Source organism: Odocoileus virginianus, chromosome 26 (genome assembly GCF_023699985.2).
Source record: "Odocoileus virginianus isolate 20LAN1187 ecotype Illinois chromosome 26, Ovbor_1.2, whole genome shotgun sequence".
Taxonomy (NCBI): domain Eukaryota; kingdom Metazoa; phylum Chordata; class Mammalia; order Artiodactyla; family Cervidae; genus Odocoileus; species Odocoileus virginianus.
Window position 1 is genome coordinate 21,798,572 of NC_069699.1, and position 23,058 is coordinate 21,821,629.

At 40.6% G+C, this 23,058-nt stretch overlaps 1 protein-coding gene across 8 annotated transcripts in view; it reads right to left on the reverse strand.

Moving 5' to 3' along the window:
- CNTN4 (contactin 4) overlaps nucleotides 1–21,743 on the reverse strand; it is a 971,999-nt gene extending 950,256 nt beyond the window's left edge. For 5 of the 8 annotated variants that reach the window (XM_070455646.1, XM_070455639.1, XM_070455645.1 and 2 more), the window contains exon 1: nucleotides 21,567–21,740. The gene's annotated coding sequence lies outside the window, so the exon portion shown is untranslated. Of the gene's footprint in view, nucleotides 1–20,592; nucleotides 20,953–21,566 lie in introns of those variants that run through there. The other 3 variants (XM_070455652.1, XM_070455651.1, XM_070455641.1) reach the window with 3 other exon arrangements.
- Nucleotides 21,744–23,058: the final 1,315 nt, after the last annotated feature.

Sequence of the window (23,058 nt, forward strand, 5' to 3'; positions counted from 1 at the left end):
TGACTACCTCTACTCAAAACGTAGAAAGACATTATTTGGAGAAAGTAGGTGGTGATCGTTTCTTTGGAGGGCAATCTGAGAATAACAAATGCTAAAAATGCAAAATGCACTGCTTTTTCACTGAGAAATTCCCATGCTTCTATCAGGAATTTGCACTGCAGATAAACTCACATATGTTTACAAAAATAATTTTTATAGTAGCAAAGGCCTGTAAAGAGCACAAATGATGATGACCAAGGGTCTGGTATTATGATCCTGGTACAAAGGAATAAATATTCTGAGTAGTCATTGGCAACCAAGAGACAGCTATGCATAGACTGATATCTAAGATTCATCTTTAAGTAAAAATAGGATATTCCAAGCCATTGTTTTTACAGTAGACAGTCACATATCTTTTTTATTGAGTATCTTAATATATATGTATTCATATTCATTAAATAACTCTGGAAAGATAAATGATACTACATTGCCTCTAAGAGAAAGAACTATTAATAACAGAAGGTGACAGAAAGGAAGCTTAGTTTTGACTAGATACCCTTTTACACTATTAAAATGCACACTCACAGACGTATAACCTTTATGGAAAAATAACTTAAAAATACAAAGTAATATAAGGGCAAAGTGACACTGAAAGTTCAGATATTATCCAGGGAAATTCAGCAACATTAACAGCCAGCTTAATCAGTCAAGGACCTAGACCCTACTTCTTCATTACCACCAGAAATTTTTCCCTTTAAATAACACAGATAATAATCTTAACTCTTCATTTGTACAATGTAGACCAAGGGTGTCCACCTGAATTCTTCAAAATATGAAATGAAAACTCTCCCAAGTTGGAAGTTTGAGATTTGCTTAAAATTCTTCAGTGAGGGGCTTCGTATACAGCACAATTTCTACAGTAACTTATTTTGCATTTCTACAGAATTGGAGGACACACATCTCCTGGCATGTAACTTTTTACAAGCGGAATGATACATTCACCACTTTCACTCCTATATGATTTCTAAGGCCTAGGTAAGGACTCGATTAAAAATGAAAAGAAGGGAGAGGAAGGAGGGGAAAGGAGAGGAGAGGCAGGGAAAGATGAGAAGAAAAGAAACAGTCATACAACTGAAATTCACAAAAGGCAGTAAGCCTAGAGTTTCAAGTCACTTGCGATACTGAGATAGTCTCTCAAAGTATGGAGAGCCTTCCAAATCAACATTATGACACTGTAAGATTTATGACCTCTAGACAAGTATCCATGAGCTAGCCTTAAACAGCAGTACCTGTTCATGATGGTTACATTCATACTAAAAATATGTATTTCTCTAATACCTCAAAGCCTCATATTTGGTTTAAACAATACGGAAGTTAAGCACATATAAAAACTGGTTAAGTGTGAAGTGACTATTTTCCCTAAAATATATTCTCAAAGACTTTTCCTGGCGGCTCAGTGGTAAAGAATCCACCTGCAATGCAGTAGACAGCCTGCAATGTAGGAGACCACCTGAAGACACGTGTTTGATCCGTGGGTTGGGAAGATCCCCTGGAGAAGGAAATGGCAACCCACTCCAGTGTTCTTGCCTGGAGAATTCCATGGACAGAGGAGCCTGGTGGGCTACAGTCCACGGGGTTGTAAGAGTCGGATATGACTTAGAAACTAAACCACCACCACTACCAGAATCTCAAACACGAATCCAGCTAAAGTAACTTCGTCTTCCCAGTGTAATCAGTTGTGCTCCTCACAACTTTCACGCCCACCATTTCCTTCACTCAGCTGTGGTAAGGCTTTCCTGACCAACGATCCTTGATTCTTTACACATTATGTCAGTTATGAATCAAGGTCTTCCTTGTTTCCTGTCCCTTTTCATGTTATGTTCTTTGCCTGGAACTTTCTTCTCCAGTTAATTATTTGACTAGCTTCTCCTCAAGGTTTGGGTCTCAAGATTCATATTCACTAAGAAACTTTCTTTCTGTAGGCCATGTAAAGAACCCTCCCTTAGCACCCTCCTTCTCTCCTTCAGAGCACCTATTTCAGTTTATAATTATTTGTATTATAAGTATCAGTTATTTAAAACATTTTTCAGTCTCCCCTACCAGATTCTGAGTTCCATGAAGATGCATGTCTGATTTTTTTCTACCCACATGACCTAACTTGGTCCTAGCACAGAGTTAGCTGTCAATATCTATAAGCTGAATGGATGAATGAAATGAATTGCAGGATATTTCATTCATGTTTTTCTAAAGGACCCCACTTTGACTGGAAGACCAAAGCCATACCCAAAAACCTGTCATACCACAAATTCACAAGGAACAAGAACTGCCTTTTTGGACTTTCTATGCTCCCATTTACTCTATACAGCATTTATGAAATGGTCAGTCATGGGGACACAGCATCAGTGTTGCAGAAAGTAAAATCTGCTGCCGTCCACACTGCTCATCATTCTGCAAAATTAGGAGAGCAACTCTGTGGACAAGAACATTCAAGCCAATTATTTGAAAAAGTAAAATGGAAAAACCTTCTTGGTAAAGTAATCAGAGTTCTCCAGAGAAACAGATCAAATGTGTGTGTGTATGTGTGTGTGTGTGTACACACAATATATGTGTATTAGAAAAAGACAGAAAGAGAGATTTGTTTTAAGGTACTGGCTTATGTAATTGTGGATGCTAGGAAGTATGAGATCTGCAGAACAGGCTGGAGACCCAAGGAAGAGCTGATGTGGTAACTGGAGTCCAAAAGCACTCTTCTGGCCTCCCAATTAACTGGATGTGGCCCACCTACGTTATAGATCTGCTTTATTCAGTGTCCTGATTTAAATGCTACTCACATCTTTAGAAATACCTTTATAGCATCACCGAGATATGTTGGACCAAATATCTGGACTGTGGCCTGTACAAGTTGACACATAAGATAAATCACTATATTTCACTAAAAACTCTCTCTGTTGTCATTTATACATTATTCGATTTATCTTCTCTGGTAAAATGAAAGACATGAAACTGAATACTTTTTCTACTTGTCATAACAAGTTGCACAGGCATTTACTTTTAAAAGGAAACATCATATTCTGAGAATCTAATAAGCGTGAATTTGAACCCATACATAAATCCCCTCCAATGAGTTTTATTGCCAGTAGTGAAAAGAACTCTTTATTTAAATTTGTGGCCAGACTAACAAAAATTTATAAAACTCAATATTTTTCAGAAGTTTAGCAATATTGGAAGGCTAGCTATAAGAAAAAATACATTTATACATTGAATCATGCATATTCAAATAAATTCAGAATAATGAATATAGCATATAGCTTACATACACAAATTACCAGCCTATTATAACTACAAAAATCCTGTTTATATTCATATACCAATGTTTGTCTGAAAATCTTTCTATTTTGAAAGGATTTTTAACATTTGGAATGCATTCCCAAACCCCTATAATTTATGAAGATACACAATCTTTGCAATAAAATGTAGTTGTGAAAGCAGTTTGTACAAGTTTAGGTCTTTTAACCATATGCTGATCACTAAGGATAAAAATCTCTACCTTCCTGAGGAATCCATACTGGTTAAAAGCTTCACAGGCAGGCACACCTGTAACATGACATCAGTGTGGCTATTTACTGCTTGCGTGAATTGAGTTATTTAATCTTTCAATTTTCAGTTATCTCATCTAGGACCTAGGGTTCATTACAGCACCTAGCTCACAGGATCCTTACAGGCTTAAATGAGATAATATAATAAAAGCAACTTGTCTGATACATTGTATTTGATTAATATTATTCATTATGATTAAGGTTTACTTAGAAAGTCCATATATGTGTATGATATATATAAAGATATATATCATATATATTTATTTATATGGATATATATATATACATACATACATATATATATATATATATATATATATATCTTTTTTCTCATAGAGTGTCTCCAACGACTGGGGGTACTTCTTCCCAAAAGAAGTTTATGTTACAGGCAGAAAAAAAGACATTTGAAAACCTTCTCTTAAAAGTATAATATGAGACATATATTAACATGAACTTAGTAAAACCACCAGACAGACAGACGTGAAACAAACAAAAACCTGGATGACAGGAACACACACTAGGACTAAATCTCCCAACATGTGTTCTAAAGAATATATTAATATCATGATATCTATGATCTTCAACACTGCTGCATTTAAAATCATCTGGGAAGTGTTATAAAAATTCTATTTCCCAGAATTCACCTTCACCCCAGACCAACTAAATCAAATTATTCTAACATGCGTCAGGGCTGAACACCACCCCTTTGGATGTTTCATAGACAATCTCTGCTCTGAGGAGGGAGGTTGTTTTTTAGTTCCTATAGACCAAATTGTATATCCCCCCAAAATCCTTACATTGAAACCTAATTTCCAATGTGATGGTATTTGAAAGTCAGATCTCTGGGATGTAAGGCGGTTATGAAGGCAGAACCATTACAAATGGGATTAGTGTCTTTATAAAAAGACCCCAGAGAGCTCTCTTGCTCCTTCTTTCATGTAAGGTTACAGAGAGAAGATGGCTATTTACAAACCAGAAAGCGGCCTCAGCAGACACTGAATATGGCAGCACTTTGATCTTGGACTTCTCAGCCTTCGTAACTATAAGAAATACACTTCTGTTGTCTTGTAAGTCACCCAGTCTGTGGTACTCTGTTATAGCAACCTGAAAGACCTTAGTCAAGTAAGTTTCAGAGACATGTATTTCACAAGGCATATAAAGAGCCTGAGAAATTCTAATGTAAGAAAATCTATTTAAAATACAGAATTTTCTAAGCTCATTCCTGCTGAGAATTTTTTAAACGGAATCCTATTTATATCCTGAAGAATTAGTGCTCTGCAGAACAAGCTCCAGTTCTCAAACCTGGCTGAACATCAGAATCACATGGGGAGCATATTCAAAACATAATTTCCTAACCTCATCCCCAGGGACTCTGATTCAGTGCCTCTAGAGTGGGCCTGTGAATCTTTAGCTTCTTCTAAAATGCCAGCTTTATCTGAGGATCATATTTTGTAGCAATTACCCCAGAGAGCTTATACACACTCCTATATGCATGGTCCCTGCTTCTGCTTCCAAGTTGAGGGCACGGAATGAGTCTTTATAACTGGCACTTGGTCTCCTGCAATGCCTTGCTTCTAACAGAAGATCAACAAGAGTTTAGTGGAACATGATTATATATGAAAGAGTATTAGAAGATCATCAGGCCTGGGGTGCAACACAATTATGAACACCAGGCCCAAGTTACACTCTGAGACTTTTATGCTCAGACTACGATAAGGCACTCTGTACAAAGATTAAACCTCTGTGCATAAATACCAATAGACCTGGCTCTCAGAGTTAATGACAAGTTTGCAAGGTGGGCCCCCAAATCTAAGCTTTAGCTCCTTACTGTGATAACAGAGCCTCCAAAAATACATTTGCAGAAAAGACATTAAGCACTGGCTAGACCAAGAAGGGAACTTTCAACTGCTGATCTTATAAAACCACAGGAAGTACTGGATGATGTGAATTATTCAGAGAAGAACAAGCTTGTAAGGAAGCACCATGGCATGTGCACTTGTATGAGATCTTAGAGCTCCTTTGTGAACAGTCACTCACCAAAACCTAAAACCAGAGGAGCAGAGAGGGATTTATACACCAAATTCCCAGCCAACTTTCCCACCCTGCTGAACACTGGGATGGGAGTAATTACTGTAAGATGAGGCAAATGCCATAGGCTCTCCAAGGGGGGATGATTTTCAAATTAATGGAGGGGCCTCAAACTAATGAGTGGTGCATCCTGAAAAAGTAACCTTTGTGTCTGTGCTTCCGAAGTCTCAACAGAAAGATGAGGGCATAACAACATAAGGCATAAGGTACGAAGCACCTCCAGACATCTGATACTAGGAAAAGTGCTTTACAATCCTTGGGGTGTAAGCAAAAATAAACACCAATGAGAACCTGGGGGAAAGGTACTGTATAAAAAGGATATAAGAAGATCATAAGACAGAAGAGAAAACAGGAATCAAACAACTCCAGATGCCCCTCCCCTCTCCGCCAGGAGCAGGTACGACTGTGCAGGCCGGGACAGGTCTGGCCAGGACACTGACACAGTACAGACAGCAACCCCTCCCTCCAACTCTTTTTCCATCCTTTTGTTACTGATCTTACAATTCTACACTTGAGGAGAGAGGGTCTAATAATTCAGGCATTCAGAGATGAAAGTCACACGCCGGCACCTTTCTTATACTGCAGCAGCAGATGGGTGGGCTGAAGAAAGATTCCTGGGCCACTTCTTAGTGAGGGCATGGGCTCTGGATTTATCAGCCCACAGACTATATACAGTAGAAGTGATTTTTACTGTTGGGAAAGTGAGCTTATTCCTGTGAATTAAAATTTTTAAATAATCAGCATCAATGACTACTGTTTGAAATGTTACCAAATACCATTAGTTTCCCTTTGTGCTCAGTCGCTTAATCACGTCTGATTCTTTGTGGCCCCATGGCAGATAGACCGCCAGTCTCCTCTGTCCATGGGATTTCCCAGGCAAAAATACTAGAGGAGGTTGCCATTTCCTCCTCCAGGGGATCTTCCTGACGCCTCTTGCATCTCCTGCATTGGCAGGCATATTCTTTACCATTAACTAACGTCTAAGGACAGCAAATGTAGCAAAGGGACGTGCCACAGACACAGGTGTGCAATATGGAGTGAAGCCAGAAAACATGGGGGAAAGCGGATGATCACTTGATACCCTGCAATGTAAACTTCCAGTATCTCAAATAAAACATTTTTAAATGGAAAAAAAGGAGTGGTACTCAATTTAAATTGTCCATTTGTAAATTTACTGCCATGAAACAATTCTTCCCATCCTACGACATAAAGGCACTTAATTACCTTGTGTAATGCTTTCTTTTTATCATTATGGGCTTTAGGACATTTGTTGTTTGCTCATTTTCTTAGTTTTCTAATTTAAATCCCAATTTACCTATTAACCCCTGTGCATACTGGATTTAAATAATGAAATACATTAAGAATGTAAAAATATTTTATATGACAACGTAACATACTTTTGTACCAAGTTTGCTGTTTTCTTACATCATTAACATGATCAGAATAGGACATAAGAACTATTCATAGATCAGGCACATATCTAAAGGCTTAGACAGGTTACAAATATCACTCCACACACCAGCCTCAACATATCACTTAGATTTTCACATTGAATTAGGATGAGTTTTTCAAAATTAACTGCCTGATGTCATTCTAGTGCTTTAAAATTGTGTAATGGCTCTCTATAGCCTCAAGGACACAAGTCAATTTCCTCTTATTCCCTAAAAATGCTACTTTGTACAATTCTATAATGCACTAATCACCCTAATCACACAATTACACTGTCTTTGTTGGTTCTCTGCCAAACTCACTGGGCATCATTCACATTCAGGTCTCTGCAGTATAGTCCAAGGACTCCGCCACCACTCTCCTCCATCTGTGAGGTCCACTCATTCTCAGCTCTTTGCCAATCCCTAAACACACCACTTCTCTCATGATCTCATCCCACTGTCACACTATATTCTTTTTCTTAAGTGTTCTTTCCAAACTCAACCTGCGAATTTGATAGAATTCTTTCCACTTTGTCTCAATTATTAATATCAATTCTTCCCCATAATTTCTTTGCAACTACCACCATAATATCCCACATCACACCACACTGTAATTTTAGTTCTCTTTTCACACCATGCAAATAAGTCCTTGAAAGCACATTATACATGTCTCTTCATATAAATATATATATATACATATATATAAACATATATATACACACACACACACACTCATATATGTGCTGTGCTAAGTTGTTTCAGTTGTGTCCAATTCTTTGTGACCCCGTGGACTGTAGCCCGCTAGGCTCCTCTGCCCATGAGATTCTCCAGGCAAGAATACTAGAGTGGATTGCCATTCCCTTCTCCAATATACATACATATGTATATATACACATTATATATATATATGCCTAAAGTCAAGCAAATTTGCATACAGAGGCAATATTTAGATTCTATTAGGATATAAATTAATGGATGGAAGTAGATCAATGAAATAAGATTCTGATGTGAGTTTGCTTAGTAGATAGTAGGGGGGAATGTAAAACACAAAGAGAAACAATACTTTACTCTGTGTGTGTAAAACACAAAGAGAAACATGCAAACTTAAGTATGTTAGAAATAAAGAAACAAAATAAAAAAGTAATTATAGCATTTAAGTAATGAGGTTAAATGACAATACAAGTGTTATTTGAATTCTGCAAACTCACACGGTAAACCCCAAACAAGGAGGAAGTAGAGAAACATTCAAAATAAACTTACTAAAACTGTTTCATTCTTTAAAGGCTATACAAACACATGGAAAAGAAAATAACATTAGCTTGTTCCTCTTCAAATATGTAAAAATCCTTCATAGCAAGCATATTAATAATGTATTAGTCATTACAGTTATGCTCACTAAGTTTTGACATTCAAAGCACCTATAAGGAGACTATGTGTAGAATATGTAAACTGATATTCTCCCAAGTAAACAGAAATTCACTCCCAAATACTATTAGTATCAAAGATTTTTGAAAATTGTGTAAAGCTTTTTAAAAATTTCAATCACATTTGACTAAGAGCAACTCGAAACATTTTTATATTTCCACTCTGTCACATGTCAGCATTTCTTTTTGTAGCATGGCAAGATGGGCTAGAGCTGAAGTAGCAAGAATACAGATGAGAGCCTATTCAGTAATTCATTCTTTATAATAAATAAGACTCTTGACCATAGCCAAAACTATTTCTCCAAAATGAATTCTCAAATAGTGCTAATCGCATCTCAGCTCTGATCCAGCGGCTCTCGGTAACAGTCAGTCATAAAACAACACACTGCCAAGGCTGCCTCCTTCCGTCTCCATGCAGCCAAGGAAGATCACATTGTCTCCTCAAGAGCTGTGGGTTCAATCCCAGGGTCAGGGAGATCCCCCGCAGTAGGAAATGGCAATTTACTCTTGCATTCTTGCCTGGAAAATTTCATGGACAGAGGAGCCTGGCAGACTAGAGTCTATGAGGATGCAAAGAACTGGATACAACTGAGCACGTGTGCACACGCACGTGCATGCAGACACACACACCCCCATGGATAAAGTCACAGGGGCAAACATGCATCACCTTCTTAATTATTTAAAGGAATAACATTTCAAGTTTATAAGCTACAACTTTCATTATTTCATCAACAACATAGGTATCATATTGAATAAATGTATGAGAAGAATAAGATTATAATGATAAACTCCACATCTTTTAGGGATGATATAGTTATATGCAAAGCATCAGGCTATGTGTACACATCATTAGCTCATTTTGGTCTTCATAATTCTACAAGAATACCCTCATTATATGGTAAGATATGTTAAATAATTTGGTCTAATCTTACAAGAATAGTGTAGCCAGAATTTGATATCATGTTTCAATCACCAAGTCTGCCTACTACTTTTCTTTTTCATCACATAAAACATTTTCCATCTGCGGAAACTGAATCACAACCTAAAACATGGAATTCATTATATAATATTCATTATATAATAGAGTGTATATTATATTATGTTCCTTTTCTTAAGCATTAATCTTAATATATTGATTTAAGGAGTTACGTTATAAGAAAATTACTAAAATTTGTACAAGCTCATTAATTCAGAACAAAAGAAGACTGCTGCTTTGAATAACAGTAACGTTTAAAACAAAAGTACTAATTTCAGTTACAGCACATAATATAAACTACAAGATACTGGTAAATTGCTACTAATAAAAGAATTGAGTAGAGTTAATGGAACTATGAATTCACAATAACCCCATGTTACACAGCCCATATACATATGTTACCACCACATTCACAGTTATCTAGAATTGTTGCAATGTCTGTAATTCAGATCAACAGGTTCAAGAAAGAAAATAAAGGGAACATACTAGGACTTTTTAGTTAGATTCTAGTAACTGGTGAAAGAGACCTTGAAATGTGCTAAAGAAAATAAAAGGAACTTCTTTACAGAGTGAAGATCATGTTCTCAGAGTACAGACTTTTGAACGAAGTTTATAGTACTGCAGGTAAGCAAGCCAACCTTCCACAACTGTAACAAAGAAATCTTCACGAACAGGCTGCTGCTGCAAAGCGTATCACAAATACATGGGACAATATTATCAAGGCAGCTTATTTTCTATTTCTACGGTACCTCTCACTACCTCAGCCAACAAGTAGGGGAAGGGGAAGCAGAGAAGAGTGAAAACGAATAGGAGACATCCATGCTCCGAGGCTCTCACAAAAAAAGCGGTGTGGAAGGCCCCTCACAGCCTCATTCAGAACTATTTAAATTACCAAATATAGTCTGAATGGCTTGCAAATTTGTTTTTTTTCCAGGAGACAAGCGGGAAGAAACAGCACATAGAAATGGATGGTTCACCAAAGCAAGGAATCATATAATATATGAGCATCTGAAAGGCAGCAGAAAGCAGACAGAGGCCACTCGGCATAGGGTCTGATATTTCACCAGTCCCTGATGGGATTCTGTTGCACAATCCAGTCTAACATTTATCGTCTCAACAAACAGAAAGCAGCTGTATGTACTATGTTCTGTATAAACTGCCAAGTTTATAGTATAGAATAGGGCAAGTTTGCTTAGTGATTAGAATGTACTGTGCACCCCTACTAAAGTATTAAACTCACATCATTTAATGTTCACAGCATCTCTACAAGGTAGGCAAGATCTACTTCATTTTGCAGATTTTAAAAACTCCTTTGTAAGGGTTAAGAACATACTCAAGATCACACAGCTGGTGATAGAAGAAATCCAGGTGGGTCTGATTCAAAAGTGAATCACGGACCTAGTCTAAACTACGAGACTATGTTCATCACAGTGATTCTGTGTTATCAAGAAGTAAATCATACTGGGCCACCTATTTAGTTGACCAGTAATATAGCTGGTCTGGATTTCCACTTTTTAAAAACCACTATTTTTAGATTAAAGAAAACTGTTATTTGTGAAAAGTGAAAGTGTTAGTGGCTTGGTATGTCAGACTCTTTGCAACCCCATGGATTGCAGCTTGCCAGGTTCCTCTGTCCATGGGATTCTCCAGCCAAGAATATTGGAGTGGGGAGCCATTCCCTTCCCCAGGGGATCTTCCTGACCCAGGGATTAAGCCCAGGTTTCCTGCGTTGCATGCAGATCCTTTACCATTTGAGTCACCAGGGAACCCCATTTATTTAATTCCAAGAATTCCACTTAACCACGTTTTTGCTATAATTTTTACAAGGAATTAGAAACATGACTTAAGTAAATATTCTCTCTTTAAGAATGTCATTCACCTAATCAAATATAGTAAAAGAACTGTCTGCACTCCCAATTAATTTGCTAATCTGCAAAAAATCTAGAATCAATAGGTAGCTAATAGCTACTCAAATGAGACACTAAAGGCAAAAACATTCATATTTGTATTTGGTAGTTGAAGAGCAATTATAATACAGATGACAACATACATCTGTGCAACTCAAAATGAGTGCAATGTGTCTAGAATCAAGCCCTATAAAAGTTACTTGGGGATTTGAATCATGCCATTTGTTTTTTTATTGTTTGACTTTCTTCTCCTCCAAATTGGACCCATGTCAGGATAAGCACACTGGTTGACACTTGTCCTCACTGGACATTTCCATGACAAACCTAAAAGTCACAGGCAACATAAGCTGTCAACATTATATGAGTACAGCTCTGCAAAGTGCAAAGTATTTTCTACACAAAAGTTCAGCCCAAAGGTAGAAGGGTCATTTTAGTGTGGTAAAAACAGAGGAGTCCTGGATGCATTTTTTAGAACCTCAAATTAATTATGGAATCAGGAGTGCTGCCTTCCTAACCCTTACTCTCTCGCAAACCAAAGTGTTTTTCCCAGAAATGCTCAACCTTTATTTAATTAATGGAAAAAAAAAAAAACAAGGGTTTTAAGTATTATGAGCTGAAACTGACACTGCCTAAACATGGAAAATATTTTCACTTTCCAAACCATGAAAACTATTGATCCCAGCTTTAAATAAAAAAAAAGAACAATAAATCTCTGACAAGAAAAAGAAAACAAATGAAGCTTGCAGCCAACCCTTGCTTTTTCAAGTTTCAAAACGCCAGAAGTTCTTTCTCAAATATTTTCTAACCACTCTCACTGACTTATTTCTCCCCTTATCCCAAGATCACCTGTAAAATCATTAATGCTCCATGAACACATATTATTTGAGTTTAATTGTACTTTTGTTGCCTATCATGTTTTATGCAAAAGATACTCCAATAGAAGTAAAGATCAGTCAACTTAAAAACTAAACAAAACTCTGTGTGTGTGTGTATGTGTGTGTCCCCTTGCACTGTCATGCCCAACACTTTGTAACCCCACAGACTATAGCCCACCGGGCTCCTCTGTCCATGGAAGTTTCTGTAATTAGAATAAGAATACTAATAAGTAATAAGAATACTGGAACCGGTTGCCATTTCCTACTTCCCGACCCAGGGATCGAACTCACGTCTCCTGTGTCTCCTGCATTGATAGGCAGATTCTTTACCACTGAGCCACCTGAGAAACTCTAAAAACTGTTTACCAGAAGCTTACTAGGCTTTTCAAAGCACTAGTTACAAGTATTAAGTACTTTGCAAGCTGTACTCCACATAATGTTCACCAACTCCTAAACTTTTAGGTACAACCCAAATTTCTAGATACATCCATCAATAAACTGAGTGATTTAATTTACCATGTCATTTAATTATCTGACGAACTCTACAAAACATGTATTATCCCATCATATAGCTGATGAAGCAGAAACCGAGAAAGTAGGTAATTTGCTATCACACAAAATAATACAGCTAGCACAAAAATGGATTTAGAACTGCTAAGAAATTGGTCTTCAAATTTCAAACTCTTATCCTCTCAAGAAACTCACATGGTACTGAGTGATGAGTGAAGTAAGTTTACAATGTAGTTGGTATGGCAATGAACTTGTCCCAATTGCCCAAGACTTTCCTGATTTAAACGATAATGTACAGCATCTTGGGAACCCTTCAGTCTTATGATAACTGGTTGGTTACTTTCATGACAGGTATTACAGAAGTGGAATGGGAAAAAAAAATACAGCAGGAGTTAGTATGTACAGTGAAGAGAGTCATTGTTTACTCCGCAGTAGTATGAGAACAAGCTTAAGAGAGGCACATCTGAGTTAAGCATTATGCAAAGTATAATAAACACGGTAAGAAAAGACAGCAAGGTGGGCTGGGAGGCAATGTAAACAAAGGTGTGGGTAAAAAACACAGGGCGAGGTCCAGGCTGGATGACCAGACTGCTACGGCTGAGGCTGTGGGCTTTAACAGGGGAAACAATGGAGAAATGTGATTGGGAAAAAAGAGCATCTCGTAGGAAGGACCACAGTAAGTCTCAGAAGAGAGAATTAAGCCTGAGGACATGATTTTTCTTCCAACTCCCTTCACAGCTCTACAAAGAGAGACAGACTTTGAAGAAATGAGAGCTTGGCTTAATGATTTAGTGACGAATATCTGTGCCTGGTAGGATACTGCCAAGTGATTCTTGACTGGAAGTCTGATTTATTATGAGGGAGTGCAATTGTTGTTAGGCTCATAACTAAAGTGACACATCTGATGAGCTCAGAAACACACACACTTTCCTAACATTCCTATCCTGGATTTTTTCCCCTTGCCTCCTTGATCCAATAAATCAGTATTGACTGCTAGTGATAGGAATTGAACCAGAACTAGCTAAAGTCAAACTGTAATTTATGAATTCCAAGAGCTAAAAAATCAGAAGGCAAACTCACATGAGACATAGTTGGATGAATCATCTCAGGCAGTATAAGAGGACTGAGTTTCTCTCCGTCTGGCCTCTGGTTTTCATTCTGCAGTGACATGTGATGACTGCCAATTGACCGAGGCTTTCTCCCCCGGTAGCAAGACAGCTGGAGCAGTGGCAGACAGACATGCCCCTGCTTCTGGCCTCCTTGTTCACAGGGACTGGCCCAATGCATGCATGGAGCCCAGCTGGAGTCACCGAGAAGCTAGCAAACAGCTCCATCCTCTGCACGGGTCTCCCCAGGCCCAATGCCTGTTCTGGAAGCAGTTCCTGTGGACACAGAGAGCCAGGGCTCTTCCTTATGTGAAAGAGCATGCTCCCGTCCTTAAAGAGTAAATGGCGTTCACCCAGACCACTTGCACTAAGAATGGGCTAGTACCAGACAATAAAATATTAGCCAGTACTAACAAGATATGAGCTCGCTGGCCATGAAAAGACATAGAGGAACACAAATTAAATGCATATTACTAAGGAAAAGAGATCTACCAGAAAAGGTTACAAATGTACGATTGCAAGTATGTGACATTTCAGAGAAGGTAAAACTATGGAGACAACTAAAAAAGATCAGTGTTTTCTAGGGGTGGAAGATCCAAGGGAAAAAATAAACAGGCAGAGGACAGAAAATTCTTAGGGCAGTGAAAATACTGTGTATGATATTATAATGATGGATATATGTCATTATACTTTTACCCAAACCCACAGAATGTACAACACCAAGAGGGGACCCTAAGGTAAACTAAGAACTTTGGGTGATAATGATGTGTCAACGTAGGTTTACCCTTGGTTTAAAAAAAGCACCATTCTGGTGAATGACATTAATAATGGAAGAGGCTACGCATGTGCTCCAGTAGCGGATATATGGGAATCACTGTATCTCTCTCTCAACTTTGTTTTAAACCGAAAACTGTTTTAAAAAATAAAGTCTTTACAGCAGCTTCCCACTGATCTATTTTACACATGGCAGTGTATTTACGTCAATCCTAATCTCCCAATTCATCCCACCCCCTCCTTCTCCCACTGTGTCCACACACATCCATTCTCTATGTCGGTGTCTCTATTTCTGCCCTGGTATTGGTTCTTCTGCACCATTTTTCTACATTTCACAAAAATGCTTTAATATGTGATGTTTGCTTTTCCCGTTCTTTCTTACTTCGCTCTGTAAGACAGACTCTACAAAGCACAGGAAGCTCAGTTCAGTAATCTGTGATGACCTAGATGGGGTGGGCATGGGGAGAGGGTGGGAGGCAGGTCGAGGAGGGAGGGTATATATGTAAATATATAGCTGATTTGTAAAGCAATTGTATTTCAGTAAAAAAAATAAGACATAAATAAAGTCTTAAAACTAACAAAGACAAAGAAAAGAACAGTAACAGAGGCCAAGGTTAATACACACACTCCTTTTTGCACATCTACAAAGGAGGATATGAGAACTGGCTGGTTCTCCATATCCACATTCATTCACTGGAAAGCTGTGACAGAGACTGCCTAGTTATTTGGCAAACATGTTTCTATACATGTTCCCAAACACGTTTTCCTTTCCTCCTGGGCACTCAATGTGACTCCACTCCTCAGCTTCCCTTGTAACAAGGAATGGCCAAGTGACGGAGCTCTGCCCAGTGGAATATGGGCAGGGGCCATGATAACCGCTCCCAGGCTGGGCCTAAAATAAGCTCGTCTAAAACCTGCCAGGACACTTGTCTCCTCACATGCTATATACCTTTTCTGAACAAAGAGGACTCAGGAGAGGACAAAGCCACACAAGGATGAGGAAGCTGACTCTTGGAATGACTCCAAGGAAAGTCGCTCCTGTGCTGTGAGTACTGAGCATGACAAACAAGTATAAAGACTTTTCAAGTCACTGAAAATTTAGTGTATCTGACACAGACACTAGAATTAGCTTTTCACAAGTCCCTGTGGGACCCAGCTCTTTGGGAGTCTGAAAACATCATAGTAAGCTAGGCTTCCCTGGTGGCTCAGTGGTGAAGAATCCAAAAAATATGCCTACCAATGCAGGAGATGCTGGTTCGATCACTGTGTCGGGAAGATCCCCAGGAGGAGGAAATGGCAACCTGTTCTTGCCTGGGAAATCCCGTGTACAGAGGAGACTGGTGGACTACAGTCCATGCGGTCACAAAAGCAAGTCTGAACCTCTCCATCTCGCTAACCCCGTTAAATCACAAGAAGGGGCCTTGAAATACCCACACAAACACACACATACACACAGAGACACACAGATGGCATGGATGTGAGGAGACTTGGAAGGGAGAAAAATTTAAGGGAAAAAAGCAAAATAAATCAAATTTCTTAGGATAAGAGGTTCAGGGACCATTAGAAGGAAATGAACACAGGCTTTTGAGAAACAGTTGATTAATAAGTTTACAGTATATCTGCCTCCTTGCATGGTGGGAAGATGGTGGCTTCTCATTAATTAGTTGTGAAGATGACACAAATACTCACTGAACAAGAAGAAAAAATGAGTCTATAATGTGGACAAATGAATTCTCCTGGCAAAATATTTCACTCTCATTATGACCACCTCACATTTCCATGGTGACCACTGGAAGCCATAAGTGTACTAGATATTTCTGTAAAAGACAAAAGACAAATGCATAGGAAGGGAGACGAAGGAGAGTCTCTAAAATAAGTGGGACAACAGGATGAGAATGACAAGAGGACTCACTTTGTTTAGAGGATTCTAGGAAAAGAGAGAGGTTCCTCTGTCATGCAGGAAATACTGAAACACTTTTGGAAACCTGAATCAACAGGAGGAGACTTTCGGGGAGTTGGGGATGTTAATGAACAGTAATGCCTTTGCTCAAAGGTAAGGTTAGGAGAGGATGTTTCAGTTGTGAACTTACCAGAAGGGATATTTGCTTAGGCTAAGAAATGAACAGGAATTTATCTTCATACACTGAAGCATAAAAGTGATAGGCCAGGATTTCCAAAATGAAAGCTTAAAAGAAAGGTTAAACAGATCCTAGAATTTTTTATCAGAAGTGAAAAGGCACTGAAATGGAGGAGGGGGAGTCTTCCTTTAACTATCTGCTCCTGATGCTGGTAGGTATTAAAAATAAACCAATGTCATATATAATTCTGCTTCAGTATATCTTCAATTAGATGCAGTATTTTAACTTCTTTAGGATTTTAAAAAATTTCCAGCACCTTTTTTAAATAGACAAAAAGGAAAGTTGGTCCAATGGCTACAATAAGAAAAACACTGCAGCAAGAACAACAACAGCAACAACAAAAATGGTGAAGCTTCCAGGAGAAGCAGTTCTAGAGTCAAACAATGTGGCTCAAATCCCAGCTCTGCCACTTGCTGGCTAAGCCAAGCAAATGAGTTAATTTCTCTAAGCCTAGTTTTCCTCAACTATACAATAGACCACACAATAATTCCTATGGGGGGGGCACCTTAGCAAAGGACCTCAAAAATAATACACACTATCTGTGTAAACTGTTTCTATCATTTTCTTATATCTACTCCAGTTTTTCTGCCAGAAAACCAGTAGTTGGGTGGGGGAAGGGAGAAGGAGAAGCGAAAAGTAACATTCATTGAACATGGGGAAATAATCACATACAATAACAGGAGGCCAGACAATGATGGCTGTTCCCCCAAACCTTTTTTCTCTTCCTGAAAACACAGCTAAACTACATTTCCCAGACTCCCTTAGAGTATGATACACACATATATAACTGATTTCTGGCCAACGGAATGAAAGCAAAAGTGATATGTACGACTTCCACATCTGGGCAGTTGACATCCTGCAAGTCTTTCTCCTTCCTACAGATGAACATAGATGAACATGGTGAAGATGGCAGGGACACAGAATGTATTAAGGCTCGATCTTCCTATCACATCTTGGAGAAATGCTGTCAGAATCACCCATTTTGAAACTTTATATGAATGAGAAATATATTTGTTTCATCTAAAGCTGTACACTTTGCTTCGATTCATTTGTTATCATTCATAATCTACCCAATCTAATAAAGTCAAGCTCTTTACCTATACTCCTGTGTATAATACCTACCATGCTGCATTGAAATAAATGTCATCCCAATTTTATAGCTAAGGGAACAGAGGTTCACAGAAGTTATTCAATTGTCTTGTCCAATATCATGACTGTAATAAGTGGTACGGCCACATTTAGGTCCAGGTTAATCTGCACCAAGGTAAATGGGCTTTCCACCCCCCACACAATAAATACCACAACACAAAAAGGATTCTTCCTTCCTTTACTCATTTATTCCTTAGTTTCCTCACTTTCTAACCACTAGAACATTAGTCTTTGAACTAAGACTTCATATTTTTTATCTGTATATCCAATTTGGGAGATCTAGGATGACCCCTAGGTCACATTCGTCTCTTATGCCTCATTTCATCCACATGTGAGTCCGTGGCAGGGAAACAAGGTTCCTAATTCCCCTGTTACAGGAGCTACACCTTCCTATCAGCTCTGCAACTGACTACAGTATCACAGATGATGGACGACCGAGGTACAAATAAGGAGAAAAAGGTGAAACAATCCCCAACCATCAGTGATCTCCAAAGCACACACCCTAGGGGCTGTGCAAAACAATCCACTGGAATACAGGAAAAGAATATTGGAACAACTGTTTCATAATTTTTTACTTTATTTATCCTTCAGTTTCTTTCTGGGTATGTTTTATAAGTAGTACATCAACATAGCAGTGTATGTGTGAAATGTATAAATAACTAATGATCTATGGTCAAATGTCCTCTGACAGTACCTAATCAAAAAATATGAAGACCAATAGGTCTAAGTTAATAGAGCTGCTTTCCTTCACCAGACTTAAAACCCTGGGCTATGGAAAAACTGACAACAAAACTCTCCACATCTGTGTATACAGACATCTTCCACTTACCCTATGAAACAGATTAATTAAAATAATATAGAAGCATGTTTTCATAGAAGATTAAATCATTTGTATAAAAAAAAGACTAAAACAAATGTATATTATGTCTATGTCTTCAAAGAAAACAAAGAAGAATCCAACGCATTAAAATCATGCCCATACAAACCTGGGGGGAAAAGTCAGAACTATAAAGGGGAGTCTTCCACTGAGAAGTTTACTTATCCAGGTTACCTTCATTTTATAAGACCTAAACTGATGTAACAGATGTCCTGTGTACCTTTCAGGAAAAGAAAAAAAAACTATAGTTAAAAGATAAAGTGCTTAGTGGGGAAAAAATAATTCTAAAATCTACTTCTGAATAAAAAAGAGAATTAAGCAAAATAAGAGGATGATTTTTTTTTAAAGCTAACATTATTTGAAAAGCTTGTTCTCCGTTCACTCTTTTCCTTTAAAAAGATCTTTTAATTTTTGCTGGAAAAAATATCAACTAGCATAATGTATTTTCTAAACCCACATTTATTTTGGCCACAGACATCCCAGTTGTTTATTTTTTTATGTTAGTGAATGCACCGATGTCACTGCACACATTTTTACTGTACAAGGCAGTCTACTTTGCTGATTGAGAAACTGTATCATTCAGTGATTTAAGAAATATTTTGCTGTTCCTATCATATGACCTACCAATATGAAATGAGTAGGGAAGGGGGCAACAAACTGACTGGAGAAGAAAAATTCCTCCAGGTTAAAGGAAGTGAGAAGTGTTTATAAAAAGGCTGCAAACAAGGAAACCTGCTTTCTTTGTCATTGCCAAGTGCCTCTGATCTGCACCCTTAAACAACAGGTCACTCCTCCTACCATCTCAGCCCCTAATTTTAAAAGGTCCGTTTTTCATGCTAGCCAGCAAACTTGGAGGGTCCACTCTGATAAATAATGAGGCTTACCATCATGATCCCACCTCACCAAGCCAGAGCAGCTGAAGCCAATTTAAACAAATAAACAAAATCAAGAGCAATTTATGAGATGGCAAAAAAAATAATATCCCCCTGGAACTTTACTTTGGATCCTTAGCAGCAATCTTATACTTTCATCACCTCTTGTGTTGACTCACACAAGGCAGGAAGAATAAAGTTATGGGTGAAACGTGAGTTTTCTCATCAAGCCACCAAAACCACCTCAAGGTGTCTACCCCCATGACACAACGTTCTTTTCCGCTCACTTGGGCAGAGGGAGAGAAAAAAACTTGCTAATCAGCTGGACTGGCAATGCTACTGCGTGGACTTGGCTGCAAGGAAATGTACAGTCTTCATGCACTTGCCCCTCTCCCTAAAAGACTTAAACCATAAACTTCAAAGCACATAATAAATGCACATTCCAAACAAATATGGAATTATTACATGAAATATCCACTTCACAGTAAACTGCAGGAGCTTCCCATGCAATTAAAGGACGCTGTTATTCTGACAAACATGTCCCCGCCTCTCTGTTGATTCCAGTAGGAAAACTAGAAAAAGTTCCAGGAGCCTAGAATTCCTCCCAGGAGCTCCTCCATGCAAACAACCCTTCAACACAACCCAAGACCCACCCACACCTCCAACGGAGACCACCCACCCAGACTGCCACACTAACTCGCTCTAAGACCACCCCCGCAAGACTCTTCGCTCCTAATCTAGAGACCCTAGTCAACCACCAATCTCCTAAGCTTCGCGTTGCGCTAAACCTTCTCCTTGCAGGAGCTGCGCTGTGCTGCAAGATGTTTTCACGTATCAGACGCCCTGACTTGTTCTGAGAGATTCAAGAGCCCACGTCCTCCTAAACCTCACCTCCACATCTTTCATAAGCAATGAAATATATTCGCGAAGCCCAAGGAGAAGAAATGCACGCATGGCTCGAGCCCTCCGTTTCGAAAGGAGAGCGAGCCGGCTGGTGTCCGCTGGGTGCCCGGCGCACATCTCGCTGATGTCTGGTTCCGGGGAAGAGAACAGGGGGTTGCCTTCACCTTTCAAAAGGAACTGCGAATCCCCCTGAAGTTGCAGGTAAACGAACGCCGCCCCACAAGCTCCCGCAGAGTCTGGGTACATCAGCTAGGTTGCACAACAGCGGGGACCCGGTGGATGTGGCTCGTGGCTGTACCGCCAATGCTCAACACTGAGTCTGGCGCACAGTGGCCGCCCCCCACCCCCCGCAAAAAAGCAAAAAACAGTGTCCTTTCTCACAAGACTTCTTTCACCACGGCTACGGGATCTTGCCCTTTCAGTCCCCAGTCCCTTCACATCTCAGCCCAAGTTCGCCTTCCTCTCCTGTGGCTGCAGCTGGGCGCTCGGAGCCCCGGGGAACATCTGAGGGAAACTCTCCCGCTGAGAACCGCGCGCCAGCGGCGAAGGCGCGCGGAAAGGGGACGACAGCCTGAAACCAGTTGCAGGAGCTGATTTTAAGGGTTCCTGAAGCATTGCCGGCTCTAGGTTCCCTGCTTCAGGGCAGCCTTCAGGCGCAACAAACTTATTTTCTGACCAAAAACAAGGGTTGCCGTGAGGTGACTGCGTGGCGGCGTCGGTGCCCGGGCTCCTCCCGGGTTCCGGGCGCACGGTGCCGGCTGCCCCGACCCCGCAGGGTGACCGGGCCCACGGCGGCTCGGCCCACAGCCCCCGTCCAGCCCCGAAGGAGGGGACGCCCCCGAAGAACCCCCTCTAAACTGGGCAGCCTCCGAGACCCGCGCTCCTTCTCCGAATTCGAGGTGCCCAGGGCAGCACGCACCGAGGCTGGAGAGGGACCCGGGCAGCTCGCGCGCTTCACTTACCTGCGCACCACAGCGCGGCTCCCGCCTCAGCTTCGGGTGCGGCGCCCGCACAGACCGAGGGTCCCAGAGTAGTGGCGAAAGCTTCCTACTTGCGACCAATCCCGGTGTTGAACCCGGTGCTCTGCCTGGAGCCGCGCTCCCCCGCCTCCTGGCGCTCGCGGCTGCTCCAAAAACCCGGCGCCGCGGAGTTCAGGCTGCCGGCCGCTCAGCCCCGGAGGAGGGGGAGACGCGTGAGGGAGACGCGAGGGGTGGGGGGCGGCGCGCAGGGACTGAGCATGCTCAGTGCGCGGCCGGTGGAGGCGCGCGCCCCGGCGCCGCACCTGCGGGCGCTGCACCCGCCGTCCCTACCCGCGGGAGAAGGGCCCGGTGCCCGGGAGCAGAGATGTGACACGGTGCCTCGCCTGAATCCCCGTCAGCCGATGAACCATCAAGTCCATTCCCGTGCGGGCGTGCAGAGGACATGCTGCTTAGCGAAGAGGAATAAACCAAATCGATGCCGCCTTCTTTTTCTCCCGAGTATGGGGGCTCAAGGAGGCGCGACCCGCCCGGGTACCCAAACCTCTGGCCTCCGGGGAACATAGGGTCTCATTAAGGCTCCCTGGCCAGGGACACACTTTTGCTCTGGGTCTGAGAGTTGCCGAGTTCAGAAGGATTGGGGGTGCGGGGGGGGGGGGCGGTATTAAACTTATGAAGCCTGAAGCTTTTGGAAGGTTTATCCTACCTGTCCTCAGAAGGAGGACATTGGCCAGACCGGCAGTGTAACCGACCTGGAGTCTCCCCCATACAAGCGGGCTTTCCAGCCGGATTGTGTGTGTTGGAGAGGAAAGGGTTGCGATGAAATAGGCACAAGGATCGATTTGCGGTGTGGGCACGTTGAAAGCTTTGTTATTCAGAAACATGTGCCTTAGACAATGACGTTACCATGGGCATTCTGTAGTATGCATCAACTGTTTTCTCGCAGAACTGGCTCTCTTCACCCCAACTCCAAACCTCAGGGTAACCGTAGAGATTGGCAGCAATGCCCAGCGTCTCAACAACCCTGTGCAAAGACAGTCTGACAGGCAGAGGAAAGCCAGCAGACCCAAACTCATCTGGATTGCATTCCCAGCCTTCCCAAGAGGGCCCGGGTTCCTCTCCCAGGGAAAAAAACCCCAGGGGCTTTGCTGAACTCCGGTTTTCCTGAGCTTCGCTCAGCAGTTCAGAGCTACATAAACAACTTCTGACCATTTACACAATCATGTAAACCTACCCTGACATCTCCATTATGTGGAAAAGATGTTAACTGGAAAACTATTTTTAAACTACTGTAGTAAGCAAACACCCAACTCCTACCAATATATGCAGCTGCCTGGTTAGTTCACAAACTTTTGTTTGTTTGTTTTGTTTTTGTTTTTAATTCTGATTCAAGAAGTGGGCAGATTCAGACATGGCAGTGGGCATTGTTGTGGTCAAAATTTTCACTACTTAAAATTCTGTGGCTTTCCTTGCTGCT